The sequence below is a fragment of the Borostomias antarcticus genome (assembly GCF_949987555.1).
Source record: "Borostomias antarcticus genome assembly, chromosome: 5".
Taxonomy (NCBI): Eukaryota; Metazoa; Chordata; class Actinopteri; order Stomiiformes; family Stomiidae; genus Borostomias; species Borostomias antarcticus.
In genome coordinates, this window is record NC_140238.1 from 34,614,945 (window position 1) to 34,622,707 (window position 7,763).

The window sequence follows — 7,763 nt, forward strand, 5'->3', positions numbered from 1 at the left end:
TTCACTTTCGCTGATGACACGCAGCTGTATGTTTCCACCAAATGTGAGACCATAAATGCTGCCACCACCCTTCTCACAAGTTGCCTGACCGACATCAAAGCTTGGATGCAGCAGAGCAGCAGAGCTAAACTGTGGAAAAACAGAAGTCATCCTGGTTGGCACCCAGGCCACCATCAATAAATGCAAACACTTCAGCCTCACCATGGATGGTGTCACAGCTGTTCCCTCCAGTGAGGTCCGCAACCGTGGGGTGATACTGGACTGCCAACTCTCCCTCGATGCCCACATAAAGAAAACCACCAAGGTTTCTTTCTTCCATCTCAGAAACCTGGCAAAGAACCGTCCTCTGCTCTCCCAACCAGCTGCTGAGCGCCTCATCCACGCCTTTGTTTCTACACGTCTGGACTACTGCAATGCCCTCCTAGTGGGGGCGTCTGCTAAATGCCCTCCTAGTGGGGGCGTCTGCTAAATGCCCTCCTAGTGGGGGCGTCTGCTAAATGCCCTCCTAGTGGTGGCGTCTGCTAAATGCCCTCCTAGTGGGGGCGTCTGCTAAATGCCCTCCTAGTGGGGGCGTCTGCTAAATGCCCTCCTAGTGGTGGCGTCTGCTAAATGCCCTCCTAGTGGGGGCGTCTGCTAAATGCCCTCCTAGTGGGGGCGTCTGCTAAATGCCCTCCTAGTGGGGGCGTCTGCTAAATGCATCAACAGGCTGCAGTATGTCCAGAACTGTGCCGCCCGTATTCTCACCCACACTTCCCCCCGTGAGCACATTACTCCCGTGTAATTCAACCTTCACTGGCTCTCTGTCCGCTCACGCATCGACTTTAAAGTCTTAACCCACACCTACCAAGCCATACATGCCACTGGCCCATCTGACCCCTCCGACCTAATCACCCTGCCCTGCCCTACACGCACCCTCCACTCCTCCAGCTCCATCATCCTCCAGCAGCCCCCCTACAGGCTCAAAACCATGGGAGCCAGGGCCCTCAGCTGTGCTGCTCCATGGCTGTAGAACTCACTCCCAGACCCAATCAAAGAGGCAGAGAAGACCTTTAAAGCTCTCCTCAAAACACACCTTTTCAGACTGGCATTTAAAGACTTGTGTTGATCCCCGCACACACACTGTACACACACACATCTTAGTCATCCCTCTATCCTGGAGATTTTATGGAACAACACATCAAATCTAATTTTGCAATGTCCCAAATAAAATGTAGCCATCACATAGCACAGGTACTTTAAGAATACAATACTGCCCCCTTGTGACTTGTTGTAATATCAATCTAAAACTGTGGCCAACTGTCTGGTCCAATTCAGATTAGAATTTTAGAAGATTAGAATGTTCCCTCACATTTTCCCTGGTCTGAATCATGCTACTGAGAACATGGCACGCAAGAGAAGACCTGGAGTATGCATTGCACCACTCTGCTCTGAGGCTCTCTACCCTCTCCTATCAGAGCCCCTCTGCAGGGCCACGCCCCCTATCAGAGCCCCTCTGCAGGGCCACGCCCCCTATCAGAGCCCCTCTGCAGGGCCACGCCCCCTATCAGAGCCCCTCTGCAGGGCCACGCCCCCTATCAGAGCCCCTCTGCAGGGCCACGCCCCCTATCAGAGCCCCTCTGCAGGGCCACGCCCCCTATCTGAGCCCCTCTGCAGGGCCACGCCCCCTATCTGAGCCCCTCTGCAGGGCCACGCCCACTATCAGGGCCCCTCTGCAGGGCCACGCCCCCTATCTGAGCCCCTCTGCAGGGCCACGCCCACTATCAGGGCCACTCTGCAGGGCCACGCCCCCTATCTGAGCCCCTCTGCAGGGCCACGCCCCCAGTCATTGGTTAGACCGTGGTTAAGACCAACACACCTCCACAGTCACTGGTTAGACCGTGGTTAAGACCAACACACCTCCAGTCACTGGTTAGACCGTGGTTAAGACCAACACACCTCCAGTCACTGGTTAGACCGTGGTTAAGACCAACACACCTCTGTGACTGGTTAGACCGTGGTTAAGACCAACACACCTCCAGTCACTGGTTAGACCGTGGTTAAGACCAACACACCTCCAGTCACTGGTTAGACCGTGGTTAAGACCAACACACCTCCAGTCACTGGTTAGACCGTGGTTAAGACCAACACACCTCCACGCTCACTGGTTAGACCGTGGTAAGACCAACACACCTCCACGGTCGGTCACTGGTTAGACCGTGGTTAAGACCAACACACCTCTGTGACTGAGGAGTCTGAGTCTGACTAGAAACCTCTCGCAATTACTGACCTTTTCAGAACACATAATGCTCTGCTTCTCACACATGAACATTACAGCCTGGTTACATCTCAAGATGCTTTCATGTTCCGCTGTCAACAAGAGCAGCCAGAGCAAGAGTTTTTTCAACTGCTCTTTGAAATGAATATAACACACAATATGAGTACCTGAATAATTGATTGTTAAAGTCCCATTACATTATGGATCACAAAGGATTAATGTTAATTAATGTGAGGCTTGCGTATCATGACATTCCAACACAAAGACAAACTCTTACCTTTGAGCACGAGGTCTTGGTGCACGGTGCACCAGTATAGAACCATCATGGCCCTAGATGGCAGTATAGTCTACATTCAACAAACGTACATAGAGTTACAGCCTGCATTCAAGATTCTAGATCTGTTTATTCACCATTATGGTTTACACATACTAGGAATGTGATAGGGGAATGGCCCACGCTGATGAAGACGACGACATAGGACAGGGTGCAGGACAGGACAGTGCAAATACAGGACAGGACTGTGCAAATACATGACAGTGCAAATGCAATATAAAATAAAGTGCAAATACAAAATACAATATAACCAATAAAAAGAAAGGCACCGTGCAAATTATTCAATATATACAGAGGAGAGTGTAGTAAGTGTGTGTACAGTGTGTGTGCAGAGTGTAGTGTGTGTGTACAGTGTGTGTGCAGAGTGTGGTGTGATATATGAGCAGTGTTGTATGTGTGCACTGTGTGTGCCATTGAGATAGGTGGAACAACCAGAGGTAGAGTGCAAGTTGTGTGTGTGTGTGTGTGGGGGGGGGGACACGGGCCTTGTTGATGAGTCTGATGGCCGTGGGGAAGATGTTTTTGTGGCGCTTGGACCCAGTCCTGATGGACTGCACTGTCCTGCCAGAGGGGAGTGGGTCAAAGAGACCGTGACTGGGATGGGAGGGGTCAGCGGATGGGGTCCTGGAGGCGTGCAGGTCCTGTAGGGAGGGCAGTCTACGGCTGATCCCCCTCTCACCGGAGCGGATGATGCGCTGCAGTCTGCCCTGGTCTTTATTTGTTGCGGCTGAGAACCAGATGGTGATGGATGCAGCTGATCGATCTCCCACCTGTAGGTGGACGCATCGTCCTCAGAGATGAGACCGATGAGGGTGGTGTCGTCCACAAACTTTAGGAGCTTGACAGACTGGTGGCTGGAGGTGCAGCTGTTGGTGTGCAGGGAGAAGAGTAGAGGGGAAAGAGCACAGCCTTGGGTGGAGCCTGTGCCGATGGTCCTGGAGTCAGACATGTTGGCGCTGATGAGTAGGAGGGGCAAACCTGCACCAGCTCATGAGCTGTAGCTGATGTAAATGGCCCAGCCTCAAGTTCTAGCATACAATATTTCTGACCTGATGTACGTAGTTCAAATATTACTTTTCATTAACTATTTAACTATTTTTGTTGTTGTTCTAAATTCCTTGAGGTACTCACCAATAATCAGTAAAAAGGAATCAATGAATGGCAAAAGTACATTGATTTGGGACATAAAATTATGAAAAGATTTCAACAGGTTGTCCCGAGTGTGAAGTTGTACACCACTTCAAAGGGTTAAGATTGTCATCATCGAGTCCCGTCACGGCTCGGCCATCTTTTTGCAAGATCAACAGCTTCATTTACAAAGGAGAAAAAAAAGTATTAATTCTTCATCAGAAAACAGACTGGCGTCATTTTGTGTGAAGTTAACAGTCAAGGACATTAAGTGCTATCGGTAAGATTTGTACTGCTTGTCACTGTTTCATACAATCGCCCTTTCGTAGCTCGTTGATACACTTACTTTGATGATAGTAGCCTAACAGTAGGTAGGCTACACCTAAACAGAGTTTGGCATCTTACTATATCGGTCATTGGTTGTGTTTTGTTTACGTTTTTGAGTAGGCTAATTATACTTCTGAATTAGCTTTTTTATTTGTGTGATCATAATCAAATAAAACAGATACGAAATGCATTTTTGTGCGTTATCGTATTGAATAGGATAGAAAATAATTATTTTTTTCAGCAAAATTCTCTCATGAGGTATATTCTTATAACCTTTTGGGCAAACTTATTTGAAACTAATTTTGAGAAATACTATTGCCAAACTATTAGACTGACATTATGTCAATTAGTAGGCTAATCAAAAACGTTACTGTCAAGCTGTCTCCACAATAAGCTACTTGGTGAGAATGAATAGGACGGTATCAACATAAATATGTCCCTGTCGATATGTTTATTGTATATGTTGTCTAAGTATAAACATTGTTGAAAGTTGTCTGAATGAAATCTCATCTACACAAATGTGGGAAAACATTGTAGGTGCAAGATTACTCAATCAATCAATCAATCAATCAATCAATCAATCAAAGCTTTATTTGTATAGCGCATTTCATACCCAGAGGCAACACAATGTGCTTTACAGAGAACAAGGGAGGTGGGCATACGACCCACCCCTACATATTCCAGAGGGAAGCAAAAAGACAGTAATCACCCGGGGGCCAGAAAAGTGAGCTGTACAAATTCTTCCCTGACCCCTCCTGATTACTCTCGACTATCGACTGCATAGTGGAACTGCTGTGTGTGGGAGCAACGCACGGTGCTGCAGACCTGATTAAATACTGCAGCCGCCTGATTAAATACTGCAGCCTCTTAGCTGTGAATGATGTAGGACGGAAGTGTCGGTAATCAGGGCGAGTTCACTGTTTCCCATAGTAAAGACAGGAAGTTAAACCGCTCCTGTGACATGCCAGTGAATGCACTGAGAATATCACAACATCTGACCGAGAGAGAGGAACAGGTTGATTATGATTTGGGAGTGAAGTGTTGAACTGATTTGTTGAGAATATTTCTGGCTGTAGACATAAACTTGACATTTGTTATGTTATGTTATTTTTATTTATAATGCGCCCCCCAACCAACTGTTACATCAGCCCGGGGCGCAGCCCGGGTACAGAGAGACAAACAAAAACAAAGGACTGCAGAGACACAAAATGAAACTACATTTAAGACACAAGACAAGGACATAAATTATAGATCGTCTGTAACAAAGAGGTGAGTTTTAAGCTGTGCTCTAAAAGAGTCCAGGGTGGTGGCGGACTTGATGTTCAGAGGAAGCTTGTTCCATAGCCCAGGTGCCATCACAGAGAATGCACATTTGTGTGATGCACCATTTTCTGCGCAGTTCTGCTCATACTAGGCACAACTAAAATGCATGATAATAGTGACACACCTTTTGAATAGCAGACCAAAAGGAGAATTTCACACCGCTGAGTTCCTTCAACAAGGCATCAGCTGTGCTGGAGTTAAAGTAATATAACAGAGTAGTTGTTTATCTACACTGTTTATTGTTATGCTAGTCTGGTCTGCATATCTGCTCACTGTAACTTAAACAGATAGAGCTATGTAGTAGGCACACACTTTCTCTTCACTTCCCAATATCCATCAAGATGGCAGCTGTGGAATTGTTTCATGGAGGGGACCACAGGCCAGCTGTGCTCTGAATCATCAGAGCTTGGAATCCAGAAAGCTGTCTGGGTATTTATAGTAATGGTGAATTGGTCCCTGGTGGTCTGGGCTCTGGTTTGTCCCACTGTGCTATCCGTATGTCTTGAAGCTGCAGACTGTGGTCACACTGTTATTGTCACCAGTTATCTCTGTGAACAGATATTATTCCTAATTGGGAAACTGAGGTGTCAACGTCAGAGCGGCAGCCATCTCGTTAGGAGTGGAATCATGAATACTACAAATGAGCTGTGTTGTTGTATGCTTCAGATAGACGGCATGACATAAACATTTGCTCCCTATTTCTATCTAAGAGCAGTGGGATGCCCGCCCCAGTGGTGTGTAAACATTCCACACATGAGCTACAATGTAATTCAAAGTTTTCCAGCTGACATTATAATACCCAACACCAAGTCTATGATTCCATTGTGTGGTTTCACTGACATGGAAAAGGCATGGGGGGGGGGGGGGCTATGATGACAGGAAGTCCAGAGCATTCTCTCTGAGTCAGCAGGCCCGCAGGCCTGTGACTGTGTTACACTAGCAGCACTCCTCTAACAACTTGTTATTGTTGTTGTCCCTGATGCTACTCTGATTCACTGGCATACTACGCAAATTCAAAAGTGTACAGCTGGTTATGTATTCAATGTCTTTATGTTAATGCCTTTATGTTATGGAAACACTAAAACTATTTATATTTATTTTTTATCTAGCGAGATGCACTACAGATCAATATTTTATATTTTTGGTGAGTCATTATAACTTTTTCCAGAATGAGTCTGTATATGTCTGGATGTGTATATGTATATAATGTATATGTATATAATGTATATACATGTCTGTATGTTTAATACCTACAGCTTAGCGACAGCGCAGGACACAAGGTCTGTTTTCGGTGGCGTTGGTTTATTTATTGGTTGGTTTATTTATTGGTTGGTTTATTTATTGGTTGGTTTATTTGTTAGCAGGATTATGCAAAAACTACCAGACCAATATTCAGGAAACCTGGTGGAGGGGTGTAACATGGGTCAACTTAGAATCCATTCAATTTTAGACAGGGGAGTCCAGGGAGGAGAGCCCGGAGTGCACCAAATCACCCCCCACCAGCTCCCACCCAAGGGGGGCGCCATAGAGCCCCCTGAACATGGCCACCATTCACCTCCATTCATTTTTTGGACTGGGATTGAAGCGGCCATATCTTGACATGGGAAGGTCACAGAGACACAGGGTTTGGACTGGCATAACGCTCTCAATGTAACAAATACAGCAACATAGCTCTGATCCGAGGGGGGCGCCACAGAGCTGCCCACACACATCTGTCCATTCACTTCCATTTTCCATTCATTCGGATGTGTTTAATCAGGGAGAAGATCAGCTGCTTTGAATTAGCTAGTTATGCTCGTAGCCAGCTAGATTACTGCTGTCGGTCCTGTAATATCCATCTAGCTAGCTAGGTAGGTGGGATACATCAGAGATGGAAGAGTAGGCTACCCGTTCGGCTGACCCCAGCTGTGTCAAACCATGAGGCACCACCAGTATATTATTGAGGCTTGTCTATCTGTAGCTAATGTCACTGTACATGCTGACGACATGCCTTCATGGGTGGAGGTTTGTTTTTACCACATTCATTCTTCTACCTCATACAAGATACTGTCTGTTCCATTGTTTTATGGAAACCCGACATCTGGAGAACAGAGCACTCTCACTGTCCACTGTCACATGGTAGACCAAAACAGAGACTCCCTCCCCAGCGCAGACACATGAGTCCCAGCATGCCGATGGGCAGGCGGCATGCTATTCCTGTCTGCGGTCGCGCTGCCCCCTCCTCCACGGATCCCCTGAAGAGTGCAGAACTGCCCAGCCCTGGACAGGAAGTGGGAGGGTCCCACAACATGTGTGGAGCTCTTAGTAATGGCCCCTGGAGAATTTATTGGACTTATGGGAAAGTTACGGTGGCTGAAATCGGGGAATTTTGTTGGGAAATTGTTAAAGAATAGCCCC

At 46.9% G+C, this 7,763-nt stretch overlaps 1 protein-coding gene across 2 annotated transcripts in view; it reads left to right on the plus strand.

Moving 5' to 3' along the window:
• Positions 1-3,884: 3,884 nt before the first annotated feature.
• mrtfbb (myocardin related transcription factor Bb) overlaps positions 3,885-7,763 on the plus strand; it is a 43,623-nt gene continuing 39,744 nt past the window's right edge. For both annotated transcript variants that reach the window (XM_084438286.1, XM_084438288.1), the window contains exon 1: positions 3,885-3,996. The gene's annotated coding sequence lies outside the window, so the exon portion shown is untranslated. The remainder of the gene's footprint in view (positions 3,997-7,763) is intronic.